The sequence below is a fragment of the Lithobates pipiens genome, unplaced genomic scaffold (assembly GCF_037356315.1).
Source record: "Lithobates pipiens isolate NorthernLeopardFrog02 unplaced genomic scaffold, aLitPip1_a1.2 Scaffold_61, whole genome shotgun sequence".
NCBI lineage: Eukaryota > Metazoa > Chordata > Amphibia > Anura > Ranidae > Lithobates > Lithobates pipiens.
In genome coordinates this window covers 2062430-2080577 of record NW_027507883.1, presented here as the reverse complement: position 1 = coordinate 2080577, position 18148 = coordinate 2062430, and the positions used below count along the sequence as shown (strand labels likewise).

Sequence of the window (18148 nt, the reverse complement as noted above, 5' to 3'; positions counted from 1 at the left end):
GTGACACTGATGACAGATGGCACTGATAAGTGGCATTGATGACACGTGACACTGACAACAGATGGCACGTGACACTGACAGGTGGCACTGATGACAAATGGCACTGATACGTGGCACTGATGACAAATGGCACTGATACGTGGCACTGATGACGGATGGCACTATGTGGCACTGACGACACGTGGCACTGACGACACGTGGCACTGGGGGCAGGTGGCACTGGGGGCAGGGGGCACTGGGGGCAGGTAGCACTGGGGGCAGGTAGCACTGGGGTGGATGGCACTGGGGGCAGGTAGCACTGGGGTGGATGGCACTGGGGGCAGGTAGCACTGGGGTGGATGGCACTGGGGGCAGGTAGCACTGGGGTGGATGGCACTGGGGCGGATGGCACTGGGGCGGATGGCACTGGGGCAGATGGCACTGGGGCAGATGGCATTGGGGCAGATGGCACTGGGGCAGATGGCATTGGGGCAGATGGCATTGGGGCAGATGGCATTGGGGCGGATGGCACTGCTGGGGGCGGATGGCACTTTATTTTATTTTTTTTACTTTTTTTTTTCCCCCCACAGGCAGAACGGCTGCCGCTGCAGCCGTTCATCTCTCCCCTCTCCCCTCCTCGCACAGACAGTGCGAGGAAGGAGAGCGGCGCCGAGAGATGATCTCATATGTTTACATATGAGATCATCTCCCATTGGACACGCCGATCACGCTGTAAACGGCCGCTGTGATTGGCCGTTTACAGCGATCTGTGTTTGCCTGTCCCCGGGGGACACGGCGAACACAGAGCTTCCGCGATGCGCGCCCGCGGGGGCGCGCATTGCGGAAGTAAACATCGGGCCGTCCAGGGACGACCGCCCGGACGAATGCGCCTGCTCTACGGCCGTAATTCGGCCATAGGGCGGGCGCGAGGAGGTTAAGTATAATTAGAACAACATAAATATAACAGTCAACCATACAGCATGACCCAGGGTCACAATTACATGGTAACAAAAAATAGGCAGCCAAATAACTCTGGGTTCTCAGAGGTGAGTCCTACAGTTTCATGCAGAAAAGAGAGAAACCCCACCTCGGACATGTAGTACAGTATAACTAATGCAGCTCCGTTCGGACAAATGTAATCATGGAGAACAACTGGGACCACAGCGAGCCAGCTTATCATGACCTATGTGAACCAGAGTAAAATATGAGCCGGTCGTGTCCAGAACCCTGGGGTTCTTCTGGGTCCCAAAGGCTAGTAAGGAGACAAGGCATAGTCAAAAGGGAGGACGGGGAAGAAGAGAGTGCAAAGACGGATTGAGAGGAGTGGGGGGGATGGCGGCGGGGAAAAATAGAAAAATAAAGACAAAAAGGGAGGGGGGGGGGAATGCCACCCAGGGCAGACATGGCCTACGTAGGTAAACGTTAGATGTTCAGTCTTTTTCTGGGACAGGGGCGGTGCTCACCTCCCGAATGTAGTCTCAAGTATCAGTAAAATACCTCCAGGGCCTCCATGTTACACTAAATGCCTCTTCAGTGTTGTGAAGGGTGGCGGTCAATTCCTCCATCCGGAGAATATGATTGACTTTGGAATACCACAGCACCTTGGATGGGGGCTGAGGCTGCCTCCACAGTGTGGGAATGCAGGCCCGGGCGGTGTTCAGGAGTTGCATCGTGAGGGTTTTTTTGTATTTTCGAACAGGCTGTTCCGTCAAGTGTAGAAGGCACGCTGCTGGGTTGTCTGCGATATCTACATTTCTGAGAGTTTTTATCGTCCCGGTCACCTCCACCCAAAAGTTCCTCAAGGCCGGGCATGCCCAGAAAATGTGTCCCATGGTCCCCGTATCTGAATTGCACCTCCAACAAACATCCGGGATCGATCTATTAATTTTATTCAGAAGGTATGGAACTCTATACCAGCGTGAGACTATCTTGTATCCTGATTCTTGATATTGGTTTGCGATGGAAGCTTTATGTACTAATGTCAGGATCTTCCCTATCTGTTGTGGGGTAAATGTGATGCCAAAGTCCCTCTCCCATTTGTGGATAAATGGTGGGGTCGACTCCTCCTCCTGACTACTTAATAGGTTGTACAGGAGGGAGAGGGTGTGTCACACAGGTTCCTTTTTGTGACAGATTGATTCATAGGGCGTCAGGTCTCTAGGAGTGTATGGCCAGAAGAAAGTGACGAAGTTGATAAGCACTAAACAAGTCAAGCGGAGGGTCAGAAAGCTCGGCGACAGTTTGCGTGGTCGGGAGCCCTCCCGAGGGCCACACCTCACCCAGACGCTGTTTCCCCACCACTGTCAACTGTCGCAGTTTCTTGTTGGTAAATCCCGGTGGGAAGTCTGGATTACCTATAACCGGAGTCATTGGTGACGGCAGGGGAGCAATGTGTGTGCAGCGGAACAACCTCCGCACAACAGCCAATGTAGCTCCCACTACGGGGTGATCTCTGAGGTCTTTTGGTAGGGAGGACAGGAGCCACGGGGAGGTCAATAGGGGAATGGATCCATCCTCAATCTCCATCTCCACCCACTGCTTGTGTGGGCCATTACAATGCCAATCAACGACTCTCGCTAGCAGAGTCGCTCTGTAGTATTGTCTCAGATCTGGAAGACCCAGACCCCCCTTGTCCTTTGGTCTGGCAAGCAATTGCAAACGGGCTCTGGGCGGTTTGCGCGCCCAAATAAAGTCCCGGAGCAGCACCTGCAGTTGTCTGAAAAAAATTGGGGGTAACCGGATCGGTAATGTCTGGAACAAGTATAAGATCCGAGGGAGGGCCGTCATTTTGAATGCATTACAGCGCCCGAACCAGGTCAGTGTTAAAGCATGCCAGTTTCCCAAATCAGATTTCAGTCTATTCAGGAGAGGGACAAAATTAAGCGGGTACAATTGCACCAAATCCGCTGCGATGTCAAAGCCCAGGTAAGGTATAGATTTTTCAGCTCAGTAGAATGGAAAAGCGGAGCGTAGCCTCTTGGCCTCACCATCCGGGACCGATATATTCAATACAGCCGACGGTGCAATTGATTTTATAGTTTGATAGGCTGCCGTATCGCCGGAGAGCCGCGAGTATATTGGGAAGCGAAATGTGTGGATTGGAGACGAAAAAAATTAGATCGTCAGTGTATGCCGCAATTTTGTGGTGTGCCGAGGGTTTGGATATGCCAGTAATATTCGGGTCATCCCGAACGTGACACATAAGTGGTTCCAGTGTCAGAATAAAAATTAGGGGAGACAGAGGGCACCCCTGCCTCGTCCCATTAGTGATGGGGAAAGAGTCTGAGCACTCTGAAAGCACCAAATCTCGTCTGATCTTGGAGGCTAAGAAGAGTCAGGCCTGATTAGTACCTGGATGGGAGACCACCTGGGAATACCAGTTATTGTAGGCTTCTTTTTATGTTGTTGGCGTTGATTCGTTTTTTTTTTTTTCGCTTGTTTCCCAAGGTGACCATCTTGGCATTTGTCAAGAGGGTTGAGAGTGCCACTTTGGGGGGTCTGAGTGATACCTAGTGCGCTCTACTGGAAGGGCTTGACATTCCCGCATATGTGTACCCTCCCCCTGGTTTCGCCCCTCGTTCCCCCCTCTGGCTCCCACCTACTCTTTGCCGACATTGCCTTCTGCAGCTTTCGGGGACCCTGGATGACTTATTTATTGAGCTTATTGGTACGAGACACTGCTTCCCTCCAGGTTGACTCTGGACCCACCTGGAGGATTTACCCCTTACTGTTTGAGCGGTCCCAGCCTCCCTCTGGATGCTCTACACAGCCCCCGATGGCGATGCAGGAGAGACACTAATTGGCGGGCCCCAGGACTGCTGCTCGGGTGAAGTCTCCCGTTGGATGGAGGGATGGTGGCCCCAGCCCCTTGCCTGCCAGATTTTCCATGCACCGACCAGGGCTGCTCCTCTTTCATCTTGATGTGGTGACCATGGAGGGGTAGGAGTTGAAATTTATGGGGTCCGGGTGTTTGCTGGTGGGAGTGCGCTAAAGGACTTGACATTTCCGCACTTTTGTCCCCTCTCCCCTATTTCCCCCCTCCCTTCCCCCCCTTCCCACCCTTCCCTTCCCTCCTTTCCCTCCCCCTTTCCCCCCTTCCACTCCCCCTTTCCCCCCTTCCTGCCCGTTTTCCCCCCGGGGCGTGGATGGGAGAGAGGGGGTAAGGAGAGGACAATCTGCCAAAGGGAGAAATGCATTTGTTCGGGGACTGCATGTACTTTAGGGGTATGGGACGGGGGGTGGTGGATCCCATTCTGTGATGCCTTTTCTGTTGTGATGGGCTCCCTCGTGCATGCCTACGTTTAGGGCGAGCCGAGGAGACCCCTCAGTGCTGACAGTTATATGCTCTACCTCTGTTTTGGTTATACTATTGTTTTTTGGTTCTATGATGTTACTGATTGTCTTTTATTTGCATACCGGTATCAGACGTGACATTTACCACTGCCGGGACTGGGGGGACTAGGATTCGGGGGCTCCCTCTCCGACCTGTCTACCCACCAACCCAAGTAGGACAGCGCTTTAAACCCAGTGTACATCTGGTAAGCGCTATAGCATAATTGTGCTGTTTTAGTATACCCTTCCTGTACTGTTGAGTGCGGACAACCCTTAATTTCCCTCTCCCCCTGGGGTTGAGGTGCCCGGCCTCTTTTTCCCTTTACCTTTCCTTCCATTTGCCCTTCCTTTCTCCCCCTTAGTTCCCGCCATGCATTACCTACCCAAAACCTACCTTGGTTCAACTTTCTTTGCTTTTCTCTGACGTCCCCCTCCCCGAGGAGCGATGGCAGACTCAGTCAAGGTCACCTCTCTAAACGTTAAGGGACTGAACTCCCCTGAAAAACGGTGGATCCTCCTGTGAGAACTGAAGACTTCCTGTACTGATGTGGCCTTTATACAAGAAACACATTTTAAAAATACTAGCCTCCCCTTTCTATGGTCGAGATCCTTCCCTAAGGTCTACCACTCTACTAACCCCTCCTCTAAGACCAAGGGAGTCTCCATTCTGATCTCTAGCAGGCTCCCCTGGGTTCTCCAGGATTCTCTGGTGGATCTTGGGGGCCGATATCTTTTTCTTAGGGGCCACATTGGAGAGCGCCTTTTTACATTTGCCACTGTGTACGCTCCCAATGATCACCAAGACACGTTCCTTTAGAACTACCCTGCACAGATTATGTGACTTTCGAGAGGGCCAGTTGATATTAGGTGGGGACTTTAATGTCCCCTTTCGCCATCGGTTGACACTTCTGCCTCTTGCTCCTCACTCTTCATTTCCTCTAGAAAGCGGATTACTAAGTGTTTACTGAATGACCAATTAGTTGATGTCTGGCGTCTGCAACACTCTGGGGAAAGGGACTACTCTTTTTGCTCTTCCCCTCACAAATCATACTTGAGGATAGACTTCTTCTTGATTCCACATGACCAACTGCACTTGGTGAGCTCTTCCTCCATCGGCCATATTACTTGGTCCAACCACGCTCCTGTAGCCCTTACCTACACCCTCTCTAGGAACCCCTCACCTAGGTCTCTATTCTGGCACCTTAATGAGAGCCTCCTCCAGATACCGGAAGTTTTAGCAGATGTGACCAGGGAATTGGACCTTTATTTCCAAGAAAACTAAACGCAGGACTGTGACCCGGGGATAATTTGGGAGGCTCACAAGTCAGTACTCCGCAGGGTACTTATCAGGCACGGGGCGCGCATCAAACGAACATGGAAGGAACAGATTGCTAATCTGTTTCGTGAACTTGCCTCTGTGGAAGCGAAACATAAACATACCCCCTCACGGACCTTAGAGATTGAATTGGGGACACTCCGTACCCATATTGCTGACCTACTCCATTATAAAGCGAAAGCGGCACTCCAGTTTTGTCGTAAACTGACGTAGGAGTCAGGGGACAAATGCGGAAAAATCTTAGCCAGGTCGGTAAAGGAGTTGATATCTGGCTCTTACATACCACAGTTGATAGATGAGAATGGCCAGAGGGCCTCTACCCCAACCCAAATAGCCGAAGTCTTTGAAAAATGTTACTCTGATCTCTACAACCTTCCCGATTCAGGGTCTGGACAGGACAATATAGACAGATATGTAACCGGTTCTGGTCTACCAACCCTCTCATCGGAATCACGGGAGTACTTGGAGGACCCGATCACACTGGAAGAAGTCCAGACGGCCGTGGGACCTCCGAAGGTGGGTAAGGCTCCGGGCCCTGACGGATATACCGCACAATACTTTAAGACCTTCCTCCCTATTCTCGGCCCGCGCTTGGTGAATTTATTTAATACTCTGAGCTCGAATTGGGATTTTCCTGAGGATACCTTCAGAGCCCACATCTCGTTGATACCTAAGGAGAGCAAAGACCCGGGCCTATGTGGGAGCTACAGACCCATTTCCCTCCTAAATTTGGTCCTAAAACTATTCTCTAAAATCCTCGCCACGTGATTGGCACATCACTTGCAGTCCCTTATACATATTGACCAGTTAGGTTTTATTCCCACCAGGGAAGATAGGGACAACACCATTAAGGTGCTTACCCTGATCCATAAAGCAAAGTCATCTGGGACCCCTTGTCTTTTCATGAGTACTGATGCCGAGAAGGCTTTTGATCGGGTCAAATGGACATTAATGTTCTCGGTCCTTCGCCATATAGGTCTGAGTGAATGGATGCTGGCATGGATAAGTAAGATATACTCACGCCCTTCAGCTCAAGTCAAAGCGAATGGGGTTCTCTCATCTCCCCTTGACATCGGGAATGGGACCAGACAGGGTTGCCCCCTGTCGCCCCTATTATTCGCACTGTCATTGGAACCCTTTCTCTCCACAATTCGACAAAACTCAGACATAACGGGACTCCAAATGGGTACTATTGAGTGCAAGATATCTGCCTACGCGGATGACATGCTGTTCTCGCTGATGAATCCCAGAGTTTCCTTGCCAAATCTCCATCGGGAATTCCAGATATACGGGATACTTCTTGAGATCAAAGGCCATGGGGGTTGCAGTCCCCCCGCAAACGTTAATAGACTTGCAGTCCAATTTTCGATTTAAATGGACCCATACAGCCCTTAAGTACTTAGGTACTTACATTCCACTGGACATCGTGCGTACATTTATGTTGAACTTCCCCCCACTCCTTGTCACTAAGATCCGCAGTTTGCTTCACAGGTGGCATTCTGGCCTCCATTCCTGGTTCAGGAGATGCAATCTCATTAAAATGAACATACTCCCTAAATTTACTTATCTTTTCCAAGCTCTCCCGATCCAGATTCCAGTCCTGTTTTTTAAGCAAGCTCAATCCTTGCTCACTCAATTTAACTGGGCCCACAAAAATCCCAGACTTAAGCGGTCACAGCTGACATTGTCTAAACAACAGGGAGGGTTGGTTCTCCCTGACTTGTGACGCTACTATCTGGCCTCCCATCTGGGGCGTGTATTGGACTGGAATCGAAACAAACTTTCTAAGCTCACTCCCGAATTCCGCTAAGAAGCGCTATGTGGTGCTATAAGTATTTACCCACAGAATTTATGTCACATCCCACTATAGGGGCTTAGTTGAAAGTCAGTCACCTGATCGCTACCCAAAACACACTCACGTCTTTGACTTCCCCCCTATTCCCTATACGTGGCCATCCAACCTTTGAACTGGGGACCCACTTAGAAATTCCAACCTAGACAATGCGTCTAAATTCGTCATTGATGGAAAATGGCCTTCTTTCTCAACCCTAACAGATCCGACAGGGCTTTTCCAACTGCCTTTTTGGAGAGCATCGCAACGACATCATTTTCTCCATTCCATCCCCAATCCTCAAACGTTCGCCCGCCCTCAGACGGAGTTTGAGACTCTATGCAGGAGCGAAGGCCCTTTGGCCCACATTCTCTCTCAAACAGATTACCCACACTTAACCTGTCTGTCCAACTGGGAAAAGGACCTTAATTGCTCATTTTCCCCAGCACAGAGACTACGCATTATCACTTTGGCTCTCAAAATGTCGCTGTGCACGAAGATACAGGAGACAAATTTTAAACTTCTCACCAGGTGGTATTTGACACCATCAAAGCTGCAGAAATGTTTCCCCTCTTCCTCGAACATATGCTGGAGGTGTGGAGAAGAAGAGGGCACGTTGCTGCACATTTTTTGGTCCTGCCCCAGCTTGGTGGTCTTCTGGACAGAGATCCGATGCATAACACAAAAATTCACAGACTTCTCCATCCAGGAAGAGGCTGCATTCTTTCTCTTGCACCATTCACAGATTCAGATTAAGAAGTACAAAAAAATCAATTTTACGGCATGTGATAAATGCGGCGAAATCCTGCATCCCTCTCTATTGGAAAAACTGTTCCCCCCCTTTCATTACTCACTGGCTTAGGAAAATAGAGGACATTAAAAAAATGGAGGACTTGATCCTCACATCACAAGGTAAACAAGAATTTTTTAAACAAACCTGAGACATCTGGAATACCTTTATATTCTCGCTGGAAGGATGTCGTCTGCTATCGCCTTAGTGCTCTGAGCTTTCCTTGACTGGCCCCTTGGACAGTGGCTGCCATCGTGTCTCGTCCCCTCTTCTCCTTTTCTGATCTTTCAACCCTTCTCTTTTCTGCCTTCCTCCCCTATCTCTCACCCCCTCCACCCCCTCTCTCTTTTGGAAAGAGTGGAAAATTGGGAATGACGGCCCCACACCTCCCTCTGGATGGATTATGCCGGAGGGACCTGGGGTTTGTGTGACCCTGGATCTTGGTACAGTACTTTATCCGTGCCTCGAATCATTTTGATTGATGGAAGGCAGACTCACAGTTGTGAATATACCTGTATCAAGTATTGTTCAGCTGCTTTTTTCTCTGTATTTCTCTGTTGCATTATGTACTCGGGGGACCGTCTTCCCCTATTTGGAGAAAAAATTATATTTGAAAAAAAGAAAGAAGCCTACGACACCTGGTATTTCCAGGCGGTCTCCCATCCAGGCATTAACCAGGCCCAACCCTACTTAGCCTCCAAGATCAGATGAGATGGAACAGATTCAGGGTGATGTGGCCATAGCCAATATCTTCAGGCACTCTCAACTCTCTTGACAAACACCAAGATGGTCACCTTGGAAACAAGCGGAAAAAAATAGGTCAACGGCATCTGGAAATCCCAGGCGGTCTCCCACCCAGGTACTAAACTGGTCCCAACGCTGCTTAGCCTCTGAGATCAGATGAGATTGGGCTCTTTCAGGGTGGTGTGGCCGTAGGAGATTTATTCAGGCACTCTCAACCTTGACTAACGCCAATATGGTCACCTTGGGAAACAAACAAAAAAATCAAGTCAACGCCAACAACATGAGAAGAAGTCTACAGCACCTAGTATTCCCAGGTGGTCTCCCATCCAGGTATTAACAAGGCCCGACCCTGTTTAGTCTCTGAGATCAGACGAGATCTGGTGCTTTCAGGGTTATGTGGCCATAGGCGAGCTCTTCAGGCACTCTCAACCCTCTTGACAAACACCAAGATGGTCACCTTGGTAAACAAAAAAAAAAAAAAAACAAGTCAACGCCAACAACATAAAAAGAAGCCTTAAGCACCTAGTATTCCCAGGTGGTCTCCAATCCAGGTACTAGCAAGGCCCGACCCTGTTTAGCCTCTGAGATCAGAGGAGTTCGGGCGCTTTCAGGCTTATGTTCCCATAGGCAATCTCTTTGGGCACTCTCAACCCTCTTGACAAATGCCAAGATAGTCACCTTGGGAAACAAGCGGAAAAAAAAACAGGTCAATGTCAACAACATAAAAAGAAGACTACGGCACCTGGTATTCCAAAGCCATCTCCCATCCAGGGACTAACTAGGCCCAACCCTTCTTAGCCTCAGAGATGAGAAGAGATAGGGCTCTTTCAGGGTGATGCTGCTGTAAGCGAACTCTTTGGGCACTCTCAACCCTCTTGACAAATGCCAAGATGGTCACCTTGGGAAACAAGCGAAAAAAAAAAAACGAATCAACGCCAACAACATAAAAAGAAGCCTACAATAACTGGTATTCCCAGGTGGTCTCCCATCCAGGTACTAACTAGGCCTGACTCTTCTTAGCCTCCAAGATCAGACGAGATTGGGTGCTTTCAGAGTGCTCGGACTCTTTCCCCATCACTAATGGGACGAGGCAGGGGTGCCCTCTGTCTCCCCTAATTTTTATTCTGACACTGAAACCACTTATGTGTCACGTTCGGAATGACCCGAATATTATTGGCATATCCAAAATTGCGGCGTAGGCTGACGATCTAATTTTTTTCGTCACCAATTCACACATTTCGCTTCCCAATATACTCGCGGCTCTCCGGCGATACGGCAGCCTATAAAACTATAAAATCAATTGCACCGTCGGCTGTATTGAATATATCGGTCCCGGATGGTGAGGCCAAGAGGCTACGCTCCGCTTTTCCATTCTACTGAGCTGAAAAATCTATACGTTACCGGGGGCGTTGACATCGCAGCGGATTTGGCACAATTGTACCCGCTTCATTTTGTCACTCTCCTGAATAGACTGAAATCTGATTTGGGAAACTGGCATGCTTTAACACTGACCTGGTTCGGGCGCTGTAATGCATTCAAAATGACGGCCCTCCCGCGGATCTTATACTTGTTCCAGACATTACCGATCCGGTTACCCCCAATTTTTTTCAGACAACTGCAGGTGCTGCTCCGGGACTTTATTTGGGCGCGCAAACCGCCCAGAGCCAGTTTGCAATTGCTTGCCAGACCAAAGGACAAGGGGGGTCTGGGTCTCCCAGATCTGAGACAATACTACAGAGCGACTCTGCTAGCGAGAGTCGTTGATTGGCATTGTAATGGCCCACACAAGCAGTGGGTGGAGATGGAGATTGAGGATGGATCCATTCCCCTATTTATCTCCCCGTGGCTCCTGTCCTCCCTACCAAAAGACCTCAGAGATCACCCCGTAGTGGGAGCTACGTTGGCTGTTGTGCGGAGGTTGTTCCGCTGCACACACATTGCTCCCCTGCTGTCACCAATGACTCCGGTTATAGGTATTCCAGACTTCCCACCGGGATTTACCAACAAGAAACTGCGACAGTTGACAGTGGTGGGGAAACAGCGTCTGGGAGAGGTGTGGCCCTCGGGAGGGCTCCCGACCACGCAAACTGTCGCCGAGCTTTCTGACCCTCTGCTTGACTTGTTTAGTGCTTATCAACTTCGTCACTTTCTTCTGGCCATACAAAGGGCCCCCTACACTCCTAGAGACCTGACGCCCTATGAATCCATCTGTCACAAAAAGGAACCTGTGCGACACACCCTCTCCCTCCTGTACAACCTATTAAGTAGTCAGGAGGAGGAGTCGACCCACCATTTATCCACAAATGGGAGAGGGACTTTGGCATCACATTTACCCCACAACAGATAGGGAAGATCCTGACATTAGTACATAAAGCTTCCATCGCAAACCAATATCAAGATTCAGGATACAAGATAGTCTCACGCTGGTATAGAGTCCCATACCTTCTGAATAACATGAATAGATCGATCCTGGATGTTTGTTGGAGGTGCAATTCAGATACGGGGACCATGGGACACATTTTCTGGGCATGCCCGGCCTTGAGGAACTTTTGGATGGAGGTGACCGGGACGATAAAAACTCTCAGAAATGTAGATATCGCAGACAACCCAGCAGCGTGCCTTCTACACTTGACCAAACAGCCTGTTCGAAAATACAAAAAAACCCTCACGATGCAACTCCTGAATGCCGCCCGGGCCTGCTTTCCCACACTGTGGAGGCAGCCTCAGCCCCCATCCAAGGTGCTGTGGTATTCCAAAGTCAATCATATTCTCCGGATGGAAGAATTGACCGTCACCCTTCACAACACTGAAGAGGCATTTAGTGTTACATGGAGGCCCTGAAGGTATTTTACTGGTACTTGAGACTACATTCGGGAGGTGAGCAGCGCCCCTGTCCCAGAAAAAGACTGAACATCTAACGTTTACCTACGTAGGCCATGTCTGCCCTGGGTGGCATTCCCCCCCCCTCCCTTTTTGTCTTTATTTTTCTATTTTTCCCCGCCGCCACCCCCCCCCCCCCTCCTCTCTCTCCGTCTTTGCACTCTCTTCTTCCCCCGTTCTCCCTTTTGACTATGCCTTGTCTCCTTACTAGCCTTTGGGACCCAGAAGAACCCCAGGGTTCTGGACACGACCGGCTCATATTTTACTCTGGTTCACATAGGTCATGATAAACTGGCTCGCTGTGGTCCCAGTTCTCCATGATTACATTTGTCCGAACGGAGCTGCATTAGTTATACTGTACTACATGTCCGAGGTGGGGTTTCTCTCTTTTCTGCATGAAACTCTAGGACTCCCCTCTGAGAACCCAGAGTTATTTGGCTGCCTATTTTTTGTTACCATGTAATTGTGAGCCTGGGTCATGCTGTATGGTTGACTGTTATATTTATGTTGTTCTACTTATAATTAATAAAAGAATAAAACAAAAAAAAAAAAAATAAGTCAATGCCAACAACTTAAAAAAAAAGCCTATGGCATCGAGAAATCCCAGGCGGTCTCCCATCCAGGTACTAACCAGGTCCCAACCCTGCTTAGCCTCTGAGATCAAATGAGATTTGGCTCTTTCAGGGTGATGCATAGTAGATTTTTTCAGGCACGCTCAACCCTCTTGACAAACGCCAAGATGGTCACCTTGGGAAACAAACAAAAAAAAACAAGTCAACGCCAACAACATAAAAAGAAGCCTACCGCACCTAGTATTTCCAGGCGTTCTCCCATCCAGGTATTAACAAGGCGCGACCCTTTCTAGCCTCTGAGATCAGCGGAGATTGGGCGCTTTCAGGGTGATGTGCCCATAGGCAATCTCTTTGGGCACTCTCATCCCTCTTGAAAAATTCCAAGCTAGTCACCCTGGGAAACAAGCGAAAAAAAACAGGTCAACGCCAACAACATAAAAAGAAGAATACGGCACCTGGTATTCCAAGGCCGTCTCCCATTCAAGTACTAACTAGGCCCAACCCTTCTTAGCCTCTGAGATCAGAAGAGATAGGGTGCTCTCAGGGTGATGCGGCTGTAAGCGATCTCTTTAGGCACTCTCAACCCTCTTGACAAATGCCAAGATGATCACTTTGGGAAACAAGCGAAAAATACAGGTCAACACCAACAACATAAAAATAAGCCTGCAGCATCTGGAAAACCCAGGCGGTCTCCCATTCAGGTACAAACCAGCCCCAACACTGCTTAGCCTCTGAGACCAAACGAGATTGGGCGCTTTCAGGGTGTTGTGCTCATAGGCAATTTCTTTGTGCACTCTCAACCCTCTTGACACATGCCAAGATGGTCACCTTGGGAAACAAGGGAAAATAAAACAGGTCAACGCCGACAACATAATGAGAAGCCTACGGCACCTGGTATTCCCAAGCTGTCTCCCATCCAGGTACTAACCAGGCCCATCGCTGCTTAGCCTCCGAGATCAGATGAGATTGGGCTCTTTCAGGGTGATTTGGCCGTAGGCACTCTCTTTGGGCACTCTGAAGCCTCTTGACAAAGGCCAAGATGGTCACCTTGGGAAACAAGCTAAAAAAAACAGGTCAAAGCCAACAACATAAAAAGAAGCCTACGGCATCCAGTATTCCCAGGCGATCTCCCAATCAAGACACTAACCAGACCAGATCCTTCTATGGCACCTGGTCTTCCCAGGCAGTCTCCCATCCAGGTACTAACCAGGCCTGACGCTGCTTAGCCTCTGAAATCAGACGAGATCGGGTGCTTTCAGGTTGATGTGGCCGTAAGCGTTCTCTTCAAGACACGCCCAACCCTCTTGACAAACGCGAAGATGGTCGCCTTGAGAAACAAGCAAAAAAAACAGGTCAAAGCCAACAACATAAAAAGAAGCCTATGGGCTTACAGCGGACCCTAAAAGATGGGACCCACTAGCTCTGTCATGGTTCGGACGCTGTAATGTGTTGAAGATGAACGCGATGCCACGACTTCTGTATCTACTACAAGCCTTACCTATCAAAATACCCCAGACTTTCTTTCATGCGGTTCGCTCAATCTTTATCAAGTTCCTCTGGTGCGGAAAACATATGCATATTGGTAGGGCAATGCTATTGCGACCGAAATTGCGGGGAGGTATTGGCTTCCCGGACCCTGCTCTATATTACACAGCGACGCACATGACACCGGTGGTTGACTGGTGCCGATGTTCTGCCATATACTGTCCGGCCATGATATAGTGTCTGCGCCATACTGCGCATGCGATGAGATTGGGTGCTTTCAGGGTGATGGGGCTGTAGGTGATCTCTTCGGGCACTCTCAACAATCTTGACAAACGCCAAGATGGTCACCTTGGGAAACAAGTGAAAAAAAAAACAGGTCAAGGCCAACAACATAAAAAGAAGCCTACAGCATCTAGTATTCCCAGGTGGTCTCCAATCCAGGTACTAGCAAGGCCCAACCCTGTTTAGCTTCTGAGATCAGAGGAGATCGGGTGCTTTCAGGGTTATGTGCCCATAGGCAATCTCTTTGGGCATTCTCAACCCTCTTGACAAATGCCAAGATAGTCACCTTGAGATACAAGCGAAAAAAAACAGGTCAATGTCAACAACATAAAAAGAAGAATACGACACCTGGTATTCCAACGCCATCTCCCATCCAGGTACTAACTAGGCCCAACCCTTCTTAGCCTCAGAGAAGAGAAGAGATAGGGCTCTTTCAGGGTGATGCTGCTGTAAGCGATCTCTTTGGGCACTCTCAACCCTCTTGACAAATGCCAAGATGGTCACCTTGGGAAACAAGCAAAAAAAAAGAAAAACGAATCAACGCCAACAACATAAAAAGAAGTCTACGACACCTGGTATTCCCAGGCGGTCTCCCATCCAGGTACTAACAAGGCCCGACTCTTCTTAGCCTCCAACATCAAACGAGATCGGGTGCTTTCAGGGTGATGTGCCCGTAGGCAATCTCTTCAGGCACTTTCAACCCTCTTGACAAACACCAAGATGGTCACTTTGGGAAACAAGCGAAAAAAAAAACAGGTCAACGCCAACAACATAAAAAGAAGTCTATGACACCTGGTATTCCCAGGCAGTCTCCCATCCAGGTACTAACAAGGCCCGACTCTTCTTAGCCTCCAACATCAAACGAGATCGGGTGCTTTCAGGGTGATGTGACCGTAGGCAATATCTTCAGGCACTTTCAACCCTCTTGACAAACGCCAAGATTGTCACCTTGGGAAACAAGCAAAAAAAATAAAAACAAGTCGGAAGCTAGAGACAATACGGCCCGAGTCCTCAATTTAATCCATGCGGCGCATGTACAGGGAAGGCCCTTGCTTATGTTGTCAATGGACGCGGAAAAGGCCTTTGACAGGGTGGCCTGGCACTTTATGCAGGCCACCCTGGAACATATAGGTCTTAGCCCCAACATGATGAGCTGGGTAATGTCGCTTTACTCCACGCCGTCGGCAGCGGTACGGGTGAACGAGTGGTGCTCGGACTCTTTCCCCATTACTAATGGGACGAGGCAGGGGTGCCCTCTGTCTCCCCTAATTTTTATTCTGACACTGGAACCACTTATGTGTCACGTTCAGAATGACCCGAATATTACTGGCATATCCAAACCCTCGGCACACCACAAAATTGCGGCGTACGCTGACAATCTAATTTTTTCCGTCTCCAATCCACACATTTTGCTTCCCAATATACTTGCGTCTCTACAGCGATACGGCAGACTATCAAACTATAAAATCAATTGCGCCAAGTCAGCTGTATTGAATATATCGGTCCCGGATGGTGAGGCCAAGAGGCTCCGCTCTGCTTTTCCATTCTACTGGGCTGAAAAATCTATACGTTACCTGGGCGATGACATCACAGCGGATTTAGCGCAATTGTACCCGCTTAATTTTGTCCCTCTCCTGGATAGACTGAAACCTGATTTGGGAAACTGGCATGCTTTAACACTGACCTGGTTCGGGCGCTGTAATGCATTCAAAATGACGGCCCTCCCGCGGATCTTATACATGTTCCAGACATTACCGATCCGGTTACCCCCAATTTTTTTCAGACAACTGCAGGTGCTGCTCCGGGACTTTATTTGGGCGCACAAACCGCCCAGAGCCCGTTTGCAATTGCTTGCCAGACCAAAGGATAAGGGGGGTCTGGGTCTCCCAGATCTCAGACAATACAACAGAGCGACTCTGCTAGCGAGAGTCGTTGATTGGCATTGTAATGGCCCACACAAGCAGTGGGTGGAGATGGAGATTGAAGATGGATCCATTCCCCTATTGACCTCCCCGTGGCTCCTGTCCTCCCTACCAAAAGACCTCAGAGGTCACCCCGTAGTGGGAGCTACGTTGGCTGTTGTGCGGAGGTTGTTCCGCTGCACACACATTGCTCCCCTGCCATCACCAATGACTCCGGTTATAGCTAATCCAGACTTCCCACCGGGATTTACCAACAAGAAACTGCGACAGTTGACAGTGGTGGGGAAACAGCGTCTGGGAGAGGTGTGGCCCTCGGGAGGGCTCCCGACCACGCAAACTGTCGCCGAGCTTTCTGACCCTCCGCTTGACTTGTTTAGTGCTTATCAACTTCATCACTTTCTTCTGGCCTTACAAAGGGCCCCCTACACTCCTAGAGACCTGACACCCTATGAATCCATCTGTCACAAAAGGGAACCTGTGCGACACACCCTCTCCCTCCTGTACAACCTATTGAGTAGTCAGGAGGAGGAGTCAACCCCCACCATTTATCCACAAATGAGAGAGGGACTTAGGCATCACAATTACCCCACAACAGATAGGGAAGATCCTGACCTTAGTACATAAAGCTTCCATCGCAAACCAATATCAAGAATCAGGATACAAGATAGTCTCACGCTGGTATAGAGTCCCATACCTTCTGAATAAAATGGATAGATCGATCCCGGATGTTTGTTGGAGGTGAAATTCAGATACGGGGACCATGGGACACCTTTTCTGGGCATGCCCGACCTTGAGGAACTTTTGGGTTCCCAGCAGCGTGCCTTCTACACTTGACCCAACAGCCTGTTCGAAAATACAAAGAAACCCTCACGATGCAACTCCTGAATGCCGCCCGGGCCTGCATTTCTGCACTGTGGAGGCAGCCTCAGCCCCCATCCAAGGTGCTGTGGTATTCCAAAGTCAATCATATTCTCCGGATGGAAGAATTGACCGCCACCCTTCACAACACTGAAGAGGCATTTAGTGTTACATGGAGGCCCTGGAGGTATTTTACTGGTACTCGAGACTACATTCGGGAGGTGAGCAGTGCCTCTGTCCCAGAAAACGACTGAACATCTAACGTTTACCTAAGTAGGCCATGTCCCTTTTTGTCTTTATTTTTCTTTTTTTCCCCGCCGCCATCCCCCAACCTCCTCTCTCTCCGTCTTTGCACTCTCTTCTTCCCCCGTCCTCCCTTTTGACTATGCCTTGTCTCCTTACTAGCCTTTGGGACCCAGAAGAACCCCAGGGTTCTGGACATGACCGGCTCATATTTTACTCTGGTTCACAAAGGTCATGATAAGCTGGCTCGCTGTGGTCCCAGTTGTTCTCCATGATTACATTTGTCTGAATGGAGCTGCACTACTCCATTACTCAGTACTACTGTACTACATGTCGGAGGTGGGGTTTCTCTCTTTTCTGCATGAAACTGTAGGACTCTGAGAACCCAGAGTTATTTGGCTGCCTATTTTTTGTTAGCATGTAATTGTGACCCTGGGTCATGCTGTATGGCTGTTATATTTATGTTGTTCTACTTAATAAAAGAAAAATAAAAATAAAAAAAATAAGTCAATGCCAACAACTTAAAACTAAAGCCTATGGCATTGAGAAATCCCAGGCAGTCTCCCATCCAGGTACTAACCCTGCTTAGCCTCTGAGATCAAATGCATGCTCAACCCTCTTGACAAACGCCAAGATGGTCACCTCGGGAAACAAACAAAAAAAACAAGTCAACGCCAACAACATAAAAAGAAGCCTGCGGCATTTGGAAAACCCAGGCGGTCTCTCATCCAGGTACAAACCAGGCCCAACCCTGCTTAGCCTCTGAGACCAAACGAGACTGGGCGTTTTCAGGGTGTTGTGCCATAGGCAATTTCTTTGTGCACTCTCAACCCTCTTGACAAATGCCAAGATGACCACCTTGGGAAACAAGCGGAAAAAAAAAACCATGTCAAC

The 18148-nt window shown here is 49.3% G+C and overlaps 5 pseudogenes; all 5 read right to left on the bottom strand.

The window, feature by feature from the left end:
* Window positions 1-9301: 9301 nt before the first annotated feature.
* On the bottom strand, window positions 9302-9420 carry LOC143958577 (5S ribosomal RNA; annotated as a pseudogene).
* A 3923-nt stretch (window positions 9421-13343) lies between these two features.
* On the bottom strand, window positions 13344-13462 carry LOC143958342 (5S ribosomal RNA; annotated as a pseudogene).
* An 887-nt stretch (window positions 13463-14349) lies between these two features.
* LOC143958683 (5S ribosomal RNA) lies at window positions 14350-14468 on the bottom strand (annotated as a pseudogene).
* A 323-nt stretch (window positions 14469-14791) lies between these two features.
* Window positions 14792-14910, bottom strand: LOC143958694 (5S ribosomal RNA; annotated as a pseudogene).
* A 101-nt stretch (window positions 14911-15011) lies between these two features.
* On the bottom strand, window positions 15012-15130 carry LOC143958839 (5S ribosomal RNA; annotated as a pseudogene).
* Between the last annotated feature and the right edge of the window lie 3018 nt (window positions 15131-18148).